This window comes from Argopecten irradians, chromosome 5, assembly GCF_041381155.1.
Source record: "Argopecten irradians isolate NY chromosome 5, Ai_NY, whole genome shotgun sequence".
Lineage (NCBI taxonomy): Eukaryota > Metazoa > Mollusca > Bivalvia > Pectinida > Pectinidae > Argopecten > Argopecten irradians.
Window position 1 is genome coordinate 30,250,715 of NC_091138.1, and position 15,650 is coordinate 30,266,364.

The 15,650-nt window shown below is 34.1% G+C and overlaps 1 protein-coding gene across 5 annotated transcripts in view; it reads right to left on the minus strand.

Moving 5' to 3' along the window:
• LOC138323494 (zinc finger MIZ domain-containing protein 1-like) overlaps positions 1–15,650 on the minus strand; it is a 146,036-nt gene that overhangs the window by 114,708 nt on the left and 15,678 nt on the right. The window contains exon 1 of one of the 5 annotated variants that reach the window (XM_069268138.1): positions 3,025–3,340. The exons of 2 other annotated variants lie outside the window; for them this stretch is intronic. The gene's annotated coding sequence lies outside the window, so the exon portion shown is untranslated. Of the gene's footprint in view, positions 1–2,467; positions 2,492–2,646; positions 2,796–3,024; positions 3,341–15,650 lie in introns of those variants that run through there. 2 more of the 5 variants (XM_069268139.1, XM_069268141.1) reach the window with 2 other exon arrangements.

Here is a 15,650-nt window from a genome sequence, read left to right on the forward strand (position 1 = left end):
CACCACATATGTGAATCAGGCCAGATAATTTGTGGTTTTCTTGTTGCAAAGACAATGATTTTGATGTTAGCAAAATATGATAAAAATGTTTAGGCAATTGTCAAATACAACAGCAAAAGAAGATATTACAATGGATTACAAAACTATATGTAGGTTTTGAATTATTCATGGCAAATAAAATTGCGTTGAAAAAGATCATCGTACCCCTACTATAGTATTTTTCTTTTCAGAAAATTGTGTAAGATTATGATGGTATAACTTCAGTTGATTATGCTGCAATTCAAGAAGTATAAACTTCAAATTCTTGTTTTAATTATACTGTATATTGCATTAGATAAAATTTGTCAAAACAATAGGTGACTGATTGAAATTCAAATTGTTGAATGAAAAGTGTAATGTTTGCTAGACATGCTAATACTGAGGTTGACGATTCACAATTTGATAATGAAATTTTCAGTGAATAGCTTTACTGACTTAGAGTACATGGTATTTGATTCTGTTGATAATGCTTAATTTCCTGAATCAAAATATCCTTTTCATCGTTAAGAATAATGTTTATAAAATTTTTAGGGTTATACTTTTCTGTTTTAATTATTAGACTGGATTTTGGCAGCCATTTAAGATTGTATCTTCCAGATTAAAACATTGGTTATCAGAAAGAAAATTGGTAGTATTCCATAGTGTGAAAATCTTAGACGATTCAAAGAAAAATTCATGCTTTACTGGTATACATGAATAGACAAGGGTAACTAATGGGGAAAACTAATGGAAGACAAGATTAAGTGGCGGGGAGTGGGGATAGGATCAGGGAAAGGGAATGATGCTCAAGTTCAAAACAAACAGCAGAAGATTCAACAGATATGGGAAGATAAGAGGGGATTTGCACCTGTTACTGTCTCTCAACTGACAGTTGATACTCTGGCTGTACCAGTATTCTCTTCAATGGAGAGTGGGGTAGGGAGGGGTGTAGGGTCGCTCTTCAATGGAGACTGGGGGTATAGGGTCCCTCCTAAATTGAGAGTAGGGGTCCTAGCTTCATTGGTTATGTGGTAGGATTAGCCCCTTCCTCTTTGGAGAGAAATGCGGGCTGGGGCAGTGTTGGGAGGATCCAAAGAAGGAAATAAAAAGGACCCCTCCATTCCAAACTGGATCAGGTTGGGGGATAGATCTCTCATTAGAGGATAGAAATGGACGGGGAAAGGGGCGGAGAGTGTGGGGGAAGGGGATAGTTGGAGAGATGGAGTGTGGAACTGGAGCAGAAAGGGTTCTATCAACTCTGGGTATCAATTTTGTGTCCTAGGCTGGTTATAACAAGGATGTTAATCAATCAATCAAACAATAATCAATAAATCAAACAATCAATCAATCAATCAATTATTTTCTACAAAGATAATCCCTAGCCTTAAGAGTAAATTCTTCCAGTGATCAAATCTATTGAGACTACTCTGTGAATGCTCTGAAGTGAGTTTCAGGTTGGTGGTTTTTCTCCTGGTACTTTGGCTATGCACATCCACAGTTCATAGGACAATAAATAGAGTTTTAAAATATTTACGGTATAAAAAAACAGTTTACAATTTTGTCAGTGTTTACTTCCAGAATATTTTGAAAAACAGTTTTATTTGAGATAATTTGATATTTATGACAGATATAACATGTCATTAAAAGAGTTGATACAGAAATTGAAATGTTAAAGAAATGTAACCTATAGACTAAAATCAGCTACCTGGGTGGCTGGAATTTGTTTGATGTGGAACACTTTGACGAAATTATGGATGTTAATTTAAATAAAAAAAATTCATGAAGTAAGTATGTGTGATCGTGACAAGAATAATATTATTCACATTTATCAAACCACAACACTTTAATTTTTGTTGTTCATAATGCATAAAAACAAGGAGATGCTTCCATTGTTTTTGTGTTAGTATCTTCACAGTAAGGGGAGGATGTTTTTGGGTGGAATGGCACAACTGCAGATTGTGGAACATGGTATCTATAAAATTAATTGCTAATGATACAGAAGCTACAATATGAATGTAGGGTGACTATTACACTACATGTAAATGTTTTCTTCGAAAGCTAATTATAGATTTATTGATGTAAAATCAAAATAGTTTTCACCACATTCCAAGATTATAAATTTTCTATTGTTTTGTAGTTTATCTGAAATTTTAACAAATGAACACCTGTAATTTCATACTAATTAGGGAGATCTGTAATCGCTCAAATGTGACAGTTCCGTCATATTCATATTGTATTATTGAATTTACATTTTAGCAAAAATTTCACTACGTTAATTTGAAATAAATATATTCTCTGTCTATGCAAATGACTAAATTTACCGTTCAATTAAAGAGAAAAAAATGTGATGATGAAACGATAATTGCTTAATTATGTAATAAATGTGTTTAATTAATTGACAGGCAATTGATTGATGGACTGAAAGAGGTAGACGAGCAGTTTAACTTACCTGTAATTCCTAGTTATACAACATGTAGGGTGAGGATAAAAACAATTAACCTGTGTACACCTGTGATTGATGCGCGATGCATGACAGTGTCATCAGCCAGCAGCCAGGCTCATCAGGGCATTTTATAGTACTTGCACGGTATGTAAATGTTATATTTGTATTAAATACTAGCGATTTACCTGTTAACGAGATCTAAGGTATACACCAGACAGGTGACACACGAAGCTGTTAGGATGTGTAGCACTAAATGTTAGTCCTGTCGGGAGTATTGAAGGCGGGCCTCTCACCAAAACACAGGTACATATATATATATACAGTACCCTCAATGGCTAGCTATCACACTATACTTTACCACTACCTGTCCCCAACTATTTACCTCGGCCGTATAATTAAACCCCGAAACAACAATACATAATATACAACAAAGTTAAAAGACCTGTTGTCCCGCCAGTGCAATTGTCAATTTTCCAACTTGTATAAATGTCTACATTAAAGTAATTAATAAATCTACATTGGCGATTTAATATTATACAGAGTCACACAATTGGATCACTCACCCACAGACTTGTACGGTGTTGTCCTACCTCTGATAATGCGTGAAATCTGGCGTACTAATCCCGGAGAGTGTCTATATATGTGATAATATCCTAATATCATTGCCCGCTCCAAGTGAGTTTAGCCAGGAACAAGCCTCCTCTATAAACCCTGGTGTTTAAACTGTTGACTTCTTAATAACGGATTCCGCAGAGATAACAATCTCACCAATTGCTAAATAAATCTCTCTCACCCCACGGAACAATGCAAACACAGAGGCTCATGGGGCATACCTCCCTCAACTCAGCGGATGGGGTACACACACCATAACACAATCACATGTCACTCATTTACTTAAAGACAACATAAAAAATGTGTAGATACATCAGGGTAGTACTAGTTTAAATGGAGAGATTTCTTTTTTCATCTGTGCAGGCTATCACCTTAGCAGCTTTGTATGTGTACAGACATATGAACCCGGGAATGAGGGTGAAATTCTATACATGGCTCTCCATGTGGAGTAATGAGTCGCAAGTTAGCAGCTCTCTTCACAACTTTAGATCAATCAAATTTTCTGCCTCTCAAGACTGATGTGTGAAATTCACAGGGCAAGCTGAGGGGACGTAGAGGTCACGATGAACAGCTAGCTAGGGGCTAGTGATGGGTCCTTTGTAAGGGGACATTTATCTTTATGGAGTAGAAAGTCAGGGACATAAAAGGGAGCTTAAAGGATCTAGGAAGAAAATTATAGGCTGTGGTTTCTGATGAATTAAATAGTAGTAGACCTATTTTCAGTATTATTCCATCAAATTACATGTAGGTTAAAATCTTATTAAAGTACAAAATTGTAGTGAGATGTCAGAAAATACTGGTTTGAATCATTTTGTGGTACAATCAGAAACTGATTGATTTTAATCCTGTTATATATTATAAAGCAATTCTTAATTCAATTGAACTTTAAAACTTAAAGGCCCACTACCTTTCCGGAGCAAAACATAAAAGTTTCTTAATAACTTTAGCAACATCAGAAATTATATACCAATCGATGGCCTAAGATGAGGTTACACAACCAAACATTAGCAAAATTTCTTGCATAATATATGATAACAGTAGAGAGTCTTTAGGACAATTACGGGAAACATAAGACGACCCGCGTTATGAAAATTAACATTTTATTTACTTTAATCAAATCAGTTCAGAAGGTGATGATACATGTAGTATTAACGGTATTTTGATAACTTTTGCGATTTATCAAATTAATCAATCTCTTTTCAAAAGTCGTTTTGGAAAGGTAGTGGGCCTTTGAAAGAAAAATCTGGTTTGTAATATATTATAGTGTAATAGTAACATGTACCTATCAGATATGATAAATTTTGATACTGATTATATATCAGAAAACAATTCTTAATTCAATTGTATTTTAAGACTTATAAAAATCTGGTTTGTAATATTTTACAGTGTGACAGTGAAGTATCGACAAATATTTATTTAGTCTTCCTCCTGAGTTTTAATAAAGCTATTCATAATTTGTTATGTTTAAACATCTGTTATAAGAAACCTATAACCAAGTGCTGGGAATGTAAGATATTGATTTGTGTAGTAAATAACACTGTGTGTTATTGATTCTGGAACATAATAAAGTTAAACACATGTTTACTGATATATCTCTGCTTCGGGTATCTGATCCAGCCACGATTAAAGATAGCTGTGATGAATTATTAAATGAAGAGCAAAATTTAAATTTTATGTTTTGAACATAGGTAATTTGATTATACATACATGTGAATTTACAATTTTGTGTTTGGATTATAGGTAATTTGAGTATAAATACATGTGAATTTACAATTTTGTGTTTGGATTATAGGTATACAATTTTGTGTTTGGATTATAGGTAATTTGAAATACATACATGTGAATTTACAATTTTTTGTTTAGATTATAGGTAATTTGAGAATATATACATGTGAATTTACAATTTTGTGTTTGGATTATAGGTAATTTGAGAATACATACATGTGAATTTACAATTTTGTGTTTGGATAATAGGTAATTTGAGAATACATACATGTGAATTTACAATTTTGTGTTTGGATTATAGGTAATTTGAGAATACATACATGTGAATTTACAATTTTGTGTTTGGATTATAGGTAATTTGAGAATACATACATGTGAATTTACAATTTTGTGTTTGGATTATAGGTAATTTGAGTATACATACATGTGAATTTACAATTTTGTGTTTGGATTATAGGTAATTTGAGAATACATACATGTGAATTTACAATTTTGTGTTTGGATTATAGGTAATTTGAGCATACATTCATGTGAATTTACACTTTTGTGTTTTGATTATAGGTAATTTGATTATACATACATGTGAATTTACAATTTTGTGTTTTGATTATAGGTAATTTGAGTATACATACATGTGAATTTATAATTTTGTGTTTGGATTATAGGTAATTTGATTATACATACATGTGAATTTACAATTTTGTGTTTGGATTATAGGTAATTTGAATATACATACATGTGAATTTGTGTTTGGATTATAGATAATTTGAGTATACATACATGTGAATTTACAATTTTGTGTTTGGATTATAGGTAATTTGAGCATACATACATGTGAATTTACAATTTTGTGTTTGGATTATAGGTAATTTGAATATACATACATGTGAATTTGTGTTTGGATTATAGATAATTTCAGTATACATACATGTGAATTTACAATTTTGTGTTTGGATTATACAATTTAGGTAATTTCAGTATTCATACATGTGTAGTACATTCCAGTAAGAAAAGTGCGATTATGTAATTTTAACTCAGACATGTAGTAGGCCAGTCTAGAGGATTTATATTAATTAGTATGTGAAACGTGTAATTATGATGTAGATGAGCGTAGTTAAACCTTGACAGGACATTCATAAGATAATAGTTAAAACCCCACCGGTGGTGCTGTTCTAAATTCATATACGTCTGACATGTTAATGCTGACCTTTAACCCCAGAGTGGAGCATGACATGTATACAGTGACCTGTGACCTAGCGGGAGGATGATACAGAGTAATGTGCCCTTTGTTGTGTATTGTAAGTGGTGTGAATACAGGTGTGAGATGGATTCAGGATGTGTTCTGGGGTTAATATTACCTGTATTTATCTCACACTACAAACATTCTAACATTATTTCAGGTGTAACTCAAATCCCCACCACATTCCATCCTTAATTTACATAAATATGTGGAAGTCTTTTAAGATTTGTCAGCTAAGAATATTTTCTGTCTATTTGGCAACTATGGCTAGACTGTTTGAATTCCATGTTGTATTTATAGGTATCAAGAATGTATGTGTTACTGAGTACCTGAAAGTCTGGCTTGTGTCATTGATTGAGGTTATTAGCTAATGTGTGATGTAAAAAAAAACTCATTATGATTTTTACAAAATATTATTACTAGGTAATAAAATAAACCAAATAAGGTCAAGGTCAAGGTGACAAAAGAAACCAAAGATAGGTCAAGGACATAGATGACAATAGTTTACAGTTAAGGTTATAGTCAAAGGTCAAGGTCACAGAAAACGCAACCAAGAAATTCAGAAATTATAGATATGTCATAAGTAGGGACTCAAGTAGAGATTAGTGTCAGATATAGGGGTCAAGGACAGAGATAAATGTCATCAATCACTGATAGAGGTCAAGGTATCATATTGAGGTCAGAGGCATACTGCATGGTGAAGTCAAAGCTGCATATACAGGTCAAGGTTACAAGTAGAGGTCAAACTCAAATACAATTAATTCTCAAAGTGTAAGTCTTAGAATGATAGGCTTTAGTCAATGTGATGGTCTTTCACATCAATTTTGTAATGTCTCTAATGGACTGAAAGTTTCTTGATGTCTATCTCTAATCTGTTCACTTAGATGGAGGTCATTATCACGGGCCCATTGAACCATTTCATTGGATACAAAATTATATTTTAGTGAAAGTATAGTATATGCAAAGTTGTTGTTTTCTTCTATCACCAAACTGAAATTTGTTTTTTAAATCCCTGACAAAGCCAGAAGAAGTACAATTCAATATTGGACAAAAGCAACTCTGTCAGTGAGATTTATGTTAAGATAAATAATGAATAAATTATATTTTATACAAAAGCAAAAGGGGAAAGTCAACAGTATTAATTATTCGCTGACAAAACCAGTCTATAACTGGTTTCGGAATAGAAATAAAACTTCTTTGTTACAGATCACATAGGCCCATAGCTGTACAATGAATCCATGAGAAAATTTGAATTAAAGATTTGGACTCGGCCAACATTGTACACAGCTTAACAAAGAGAAACGTTATAAAGTTTGCAAATTAACTTGGTTCACTTTTGAATGCGTAGTGGTTTTGTGAAATTTGATTCAATTTCTTTTGTGAGTGTGGTGAGTGTATGAAATACTTAGGGAATCATGACAGTGGATCATATAGGGGATATGACACTTGGTGGATCATGTGGAATTAGGGAATCATGACAGTGGATCATATAGGGGATATGACAGTCAGTGGATCATGTGGAATTAGGGAATCATGACAGTGGATCATATAGGGGATATGACAGTTAGTGGATCTTGTGGAATTAGTACTTAATCTGTTCTGATAAACAAACCCAGCCATGTAGGACTCTCAAAAGAAAAAACATTGATCTGTACTTGGCAACTGTCATATGTGGGTTTCAAACTCATGACTTACAGGTGAAGGGGCTGTGGTAACTGGTCAGAATATTTTAATTACTCCTCAGTCCTGGTCCTGATAGTCATTATGGAATGTGCATGAGATCCTTTGTACAAACAATCCTTGTTAAATTGAAATTGGTGCATCCACAGAAACACCTTGAGTTCTCTAAGTATTCTAGATTGGTTTACTCATAAGACACATTGTGTTGAAATTGACCACTTGGCTCCCTCTGTGTAAGTGGTCTTATTAAGCAGGTGGTCTTTATACAGAGTTGGCTGCTAATTAAGGCAGGTTTAATTTTATTGTACATTGTTTAGAAACAACGATTTAAACTTTTTTTTTTTTTTTTTTTTTAAGTTTTTGATTTATTTAAGTTTGAGTTAACCTGAGGTTTGGGTTAACCTGTTCTCTCCTGAAGATAATATGAAGTCTTCTAAAACAAAAGTTGGAACAGTTCATTATAGATATTCAGGGGTGAATGACTTAATGAGGTTCAACTAGAAGAAGCCATAGTTACCTAAGTTTATCACTTACATGCCTCTGACTATGTTTTTGCCCAATAAAAACCTATATATACTAAAAACTTATATATATATATACAAGCCTAGATACTAGATAGGTATTTACAAATAGTTTCTATATGTTTCTATAAACTCCTCTCCATGTTGACCTTCAGAAGTGTCGGAGAGACCTTAAAATGTGTTTTGTGACAAAATTATCTTATCTGTATTTGAATGTGCTGGAGTTCGTCGGCCCACATTTCCAAATTGTGTTAGGTTTTATTTTGGATATTTTAATTGCTTCCGTTTTTGATAGATGGCTTTTGAAGAAAGATAGAAAACTGTGAATTAATTATTTGTAAGGTCATCCCGACAAAACCAACAAAACCGGCCCTTAGTATGATATCGTCTGCTCGGCTGTAAAACAGATGGCATACTGTTGCATCAGGAGATTTGTTCTGAATTTAATTAAGATATTTTGGAATTAGAAATTGAATTGCACTAGGTTTGATGCAAGAGCGGGATGGGATATGTGATGATGCTCGCTGAGACATATGCCATAGTTATTAGTTCAGAGAAACAATCGTTGTCTGTCAGATGTCTTCTGTTATCTGGCCAGCAGATCGCTAAACTGTGACCTAAAGTTCCCGGTGTTAGTCATACTAACCAGACAAATATCGCCTTCGACAAACTTAAAACGATCCTATTGCTGATGTTCTATTACCCTTTGAAAATCATGTCTGGTATTTTTTTTTTTTATTTCTTATCTATTTTTGTTTTTTTGAAAATGACTTTTGTTGGAGTACGCATGATTTCAGTGCCTTAATTTGATTTATGCCACCGCGTCTGAAAGTGACATTTTTTTTCTGTTGTTGCAGTTGTCTCTTTGGAGACCTCATACCATTTGCGGAAGTTTATTTACAAAGCATGCTCAAGTAGGCTCTACCAACTATAACAGGCCAACAGGGGACATCCTAATGCCAACGCTCATCTGTTCTCAAAAAGCTTTATGACAGAATGTTTTCAGTGAAATGAATTTGATACCATACGGTATTGATGTGTCTATCATTTTTATTCAAATTTAGACAAAAAATATTAAATTTATATTCTTGCTCCATAAACATGTCTAGGTATATATATTTTACTCTTCAGAGTTTGTGACACGAGGATGGTAGCCTATAAATTTAAGATTATTTCATTAAAAAAATTGCTAATTACAACCTTGTTTTGTCAAAAGTTTTAAAGAGTTTGAAAATGGATTGCACTCTGTTTGATTCAGAGGATCAGGAAGCTACAGAATGGTTTTGCAACTTTGTTGTTGAATTCAGAGAAAGGATTCACTCTTCAAAAAGTTTTGTTGATTGACAAACTATATTGGAATCTGATTGGTTCAGAAGTTTTAGGGAGTTACTAAGTGGATTCAAACATCACTGTTTCACAGGTTTTGTTGAGTGACAAACTGATTTTCTGATCTTGCTGGTTCAGGAACTTAAGTTGAAAGAGTTGCAATATAAAGTTTACAGTCTTACTGGTTCAGAGAGTTGCAAAATGGAATGCAGTATCATTGGTTCAGAAGTTGAGGTTTTATGTTTGACTGCAACTGCATTGGTTCTCGCTGATTCTGAGGTACTGTAGAGCTACTTTCTCACTGGTTCATGTTTAAGAGAGATATAAGATATTATTCACTTGTTTCTTTCACTTAAGGAAAGTTCTGATTTAATTATTATCTCTTTTGTTCAAATAAGTATAATTATTCAGAAGACAGAGGAAGCTTTAAGATGTCTAGATAAGCTTAATAACTTTGAACCTTCCAGCATGTCTTAGAGAGGTGCGAAATGGATTGCAACACCAGTGGTTTAGAAGTTAAAGAGCATTTCAAATTGGATTGCAACCTCATTGGTTCAGAACCAACCTTGTGTATTAATGTAGACCTTTTGCAGATTTGCAATTTCATTGGTTGAACAGTTTAAGGGGATTGATGGTCATAAAACATCATTAACTCTTTCTCTTTTTAGTTTCAATGGCAAGTTTTTTTTTTTTAAAAATCTTACCGGTTCAAATGTGATGCATGGTCAAAGTTTTCCATGGATCACATCTTACTGGTTCAGAAGTTGATAAGACGTCAGGATAAGTTTTAAGAATATCAGAATGTTAGAGCCTGGTTCAGTAATTACAGAAGAGCAGTTGTAACCAAATGAAAGTCAAAGAAGAAGTTTTTGATAATTAAATTACAAACAAACAGGTTCAGAAATACAAGGAAGTTTAAAGATAGATTGCATTGGTGCTGGTTGAACTTAACCAACATTGCAAGAGAGATTGTAAAGTAAACTTACTGATTCAGTACCTGATATTCAACAGAGCTAGTTACAAAGTTACAAGGTATATATTACATCGCAAGTTGTGAGGCATACACAGAGTTAATACACATCCACACAGGTTGTTAATGGAAACTGTTTATTTTTAACCCCAATCCCTTATCCTAATCACAATCTAACCAATATCTAAACACTGTAGGAAGCAATGCAAAGCGTGATATTGTTTTACAGGCATATATATCTGGGACATTTGGAGAGATTATAAAACAGATCTGTACACATTTTGAGATGTTTTGGAAGTGCAGCCCCACAGAGTTGGTGAAATAATTAGAAAGTGTTGCCCACCACATACACACTGGGTAACAAGCATCAGCCAGGCAGATAGCTTCATGTAAACATCAGACTGGTATCTCTACTGATCCCCCCCTAATTAGGCCCCCTGTTTTACTAGTGTAGGACATCAAGTAACAACTGTGAGGAATGGAACTGTAAACAGAGACATAATCAACTTGATTTCCCCTAATTAGGCCCCACTCTACAAGTGTTTAACAGGGAAGGGCAGTTCACAACAAACCTATCAATCAGGGCCCACTGATAAGACTGACCTGTTAGGCTATCAGCCTCTTTGGCCTGGCCAGACCTCACCTGTGATACATCATAAAGCTTCTCAGGTGGGGGCTAGTTTTACACCTTTCAGCCTCTTGTTGAAACTTGTTAGAACTCTTCAACTTTGATAGTAGATACTAATATATTAGTTTGGACATCTGAGAATTGAATCAAACGAGTTGATGGACAAACAGATTACTTTTATTATGTGAAATCAAAGGAGATTTATCTCAATTATCAAATCATAGGAGAATTCTCTGTTTGAATTAACCATAAGATGTTTTTTCTTATAGTATCATATCAAAGGAGATCTCTCTTATTTTGTGAGATTAAGAGCTGTTGGAAATAAGAGATTTCTCATATATTTAATTTCTCTTATACTATCATAGAAGTTGGTTTGAAATCATAGGATATTTTTCTTAGTGTATCAAATCAAGATCTGATGGAAATGAGAGATTTCTCTTATTGTATCAAATCAAGTTCTGTATCAAATCCTTTTATTGTATCAAACCAGGAACAGATCTAAATCAGATTCCTGTGGTTACAGATAGTAGAATCCAACCCACCCCTGACCCACACTTGTAGGGGTCAAATGGTACAGGTCAGGGGTCACTGGGGCTACCATATACATACCATGAACATAAGTAATTCACAGAGACTTTTATTTAAGTGGAAGATCATTCGCCTGGGCCGAGAAATCTTACCAAACCAAGTTTTGATTTAAAGCTTTAAGTCTTGAATTATCAAACCGTTTGATCATGTTACTCTCGTTTTAAAGAACATTTGAGGAAGCCCATGCGGATTGATAACTGGCATGAAGTGAAAACACCAGCGGGCTGGGCTCCTGATAGGCCTGTGTATGATGTCCAGATATCAGGGCCCACAGCAAATTTACATGATGTATGGCAGCAATGCTAACATTTCACTGCTCTCCATTCACAATTACGGTTGTTAGAGGAAAGTGGCAAGAATAATGGTCCAAAAGAGGAATCATCCTCTGAAGGAAATGAAAATAAATGTGAATATGTTTCATCATTGTTTATTTATTTGTTTATTATTTAAGGATCGACATTCCAGGCTCTGAAAAGTGGAGGGAAGGCAGAGTATCCAGGAAAAACCCACCGACCTATGATTAGTACATACCTGATTACTTGGCAACTGTCTCATATAGGATTGGAAAACAAAAGTCAGAGGTGGAGGACTAGTGGTCAGCCACAGCAGCCAATAACATTTCATTAATGGCATTAAAAAGTTAGTGAAAATGGTGATCAAAGTTCTACTACTAATTATGCGCTCCAACCTTCTGGGTTATAAATTTGAAATACATGTACATATGAGACAGTTGGTAGGTTGGTTGATTTTTCTACTGGTACTCTGGCTTTTTCCATCTCCTAAGACATCATTATGCTCATGGCAATATGTGCCAGTTACTGGGATGTAAAGCATAAAACCCCAAACCAAATTCTTTCTATGAAAGTATTGAAGTAAATGTAATCGTTCTTGTTGTCACATTATTTGATGTAGCTTAATTATTCAAGATAATTGTTTAAAAAATTATCTTTTTTATCTTTGTCATCAATATCAAATGCATTGGTTGTAGATGATGTTCCCCTTGTCCTAATAATTCCTCCCAAGCCCTCGCCCCACCCCAATAATTTAAAACAATATCTATAGTGCCACTGGGGCTCGATCCTAAATGATGTTGAATACATTAGATGATTTTATACCCAGTAGTTGAGACTATAAGTTAGTACGATATATTGTAGATAAATTGTAGATAGAGGGATTGTAGATAGATACTATGTTCAACAGGACAGTCATTAGCAGAAACACTGAAAAGGCTTGTCATAAAAGTGAGGGAACACTAACATGTTCAATATGTGGATCTGTAATAATTGGGACATTAAGTCCTGATCAGACCAACATCATTAACAGAGTCACCAGGCCAATTAGTGCCTTCCTATATCAAATTCTATACTGGTGTGTCATCTAACTGGTTATATAGTACAGAACTTCTTGTCCCCCTCACTCCTCCTCCACCTCCTCCTTCTTCGCCTCCCTCCCTCTTGCATCCCTTTCTTTCCTCCCTTTTCCACTCCCAATGCCCTCTTTTCCCTCCCTTAGACCCCTCCTTCCTCCTTCTGCCTCCCCCTACCCTCCTTTGCATTCCTCCTCCCTCTCCCTGAGCCCCACCATCTTCTTCTTGCCCCTTCCCCCTCCTTCTCCCTGCTATCATACAGCCATAACATCAGTCTTTTTATATATATTTTTTGTTTTTAAGGTGTATACAGATCAAACATTGTATAGGTTATAGTCTACACCTGGTATATATATACAAGTATCTATTGTGGGGTAATATTGACTGAGTGGTTAAGGTGTTCGACATTTCAGCGATACCTTTCCACCTGTGGGCCAAAGTGGCTAAGTGGTTAAGGTATATTACATTTGAACACTAGCTCTTTATCTTTTGGACACAGTGGCTGAGTTGTTAAGGTGTCTGATATTTCAACACTATGTACATATAGCTGTTTATCTATGAGATGCAGTGGGTGGGTGGTTAAGGTGTCTGATATTCTACCACAAACTCTCTGCATCTTGCCCATAGTAGCTTTGTGGTTAACATGTCTGACATTCTACCCCTAATTAAGTCACCCCTAGTCTGTGGTTGTATTGTGGTACAAGTGTCTAATATTCTACTGATAGCCCTTCATAGGTGTCTGACATTCTTATCACTTACAATCTACCTATCAGTCACGGTCACACGTTTGAAGTTTTGTGATTGAAAACTCTAACTTTCCTCTACACACCCCACCCTAAAATGACCATCCAATCACTCACAAAGCTCTGATAATCATTAGCTTTGTTTTAACATTTTAATTGCATCAAAATAGCAGAAACACCACTCCTAAAAATCCCAAACAAGCAACAGAAATGAATCACAGTCCAGGGGAGATAATTTGTGGAATGTGTCAGTCTCCTTAATATGAAATCTCTTCCACCAGATAGTTTATTCACCCAAAGCTATTTGTATTGATTGAATTTTCAAAGAGCGTAATCTGTTTGAAAGTGATATTATTTATTTCTATGCTGTCATAACATATTTTGTTTCAGTGAATCAACCAATCCTTGCTATTGATTTTGCCTAAGTGGATCGGATCGTAGTTATATCAGTTTTTTCTGTTAATGGATCAACTCGCCTAATGTATTGATTCATAGGCAAACAGGTCGACACTGGGCACAGCTTCACGATCGCTATCAGGTCGTCTTTATTTCCGAAGTGTCTTCAGGAAGCACTTCTTCATTTCTTGATTTCGGATTAACTTTCGGTCTGATGTTCTCTCATTGATTACAGATTTAAATGTTAATCTAGTGGTAATATTCTTCTAATTGAGAATACAGTGTTAATGCAATGTTAATGCTTTTTATTCGGAGTGATAAATATCTAGTAATGATATCGTATCCCTTAAGGTGATGATTTAATACGATATTATATTCTTTAAAATTCTGTGAAATATTTTGAAATGTTAATTACAAGGTTTAATGTCCATTTAGAAAAAAAAATTCATCATTCATGGTAAAATCATTGAATATGTATTAAATGATAAAATTTATTTTAATTGATGATTTAATGCACCAGAATAAAGTGTTAATGCTGGAATTAAATGTTTAATATCAAATATTTATAACCTTGATTTGTGATTACTCAATATTCTTCAAATGATTCTGTTAATTCTGTCAGTAATCAGTCAATAATCAATAATTTGTTTACCTTTATTGACATTTGTCAAATTAATGTTTTGCTTATTTTGCTGTTTTTGATGAGAAATTGATTTTAATGGTTTTATATATAATATATCACAATTTGGTGTTTGATTTTAATTCAGAAGCACTGGTGATCAAATTTGTTTAAAATAACTACATATCAATTATATTCATAGTAAGTGTTGACCCATCAGAATGTCTTATTTAAGTTACATGTAGTTAATTAATTACAGGTATACCACCTCCATGACTATACCTATTACTCAGTGTTGTTTCACCGACTAATCGTTTAGTTGTGCGAGAGCTCTAGATATTTATTTAAAAGTAGTCCATTAAAAAAGAATTTTTATGTTAGCTCTCTGCCAATCTCTCACAAGTAGAAAATAAAAAATAAACAAAATAAAATCTGAACGAAGTTTTTCTATATAAGCAATTAAATCAATCAACTGTAATTAATGGAAAAGCACCTGAATCATCACACTTTTGTTATTGATGAATATTTCATGGGTGTTGACATCATTACAAAACAAAACTGTCGTTTTTTTGTAGTACCTGTATAAAGTATTAATATTATTTAATTGTTTCATGGTGACTTCACAATATACACCTATAGTTTGTGTAACGTTTTTGTGTTGCCTATGACACCTATGTAACTTCCTTTTTGTCTAATCTCACAAATATGTAAATGATTTCCATTTTTTTGTTGTCAGAGATTTTCCCACTCATTACACTCTGTCAATAATGACATA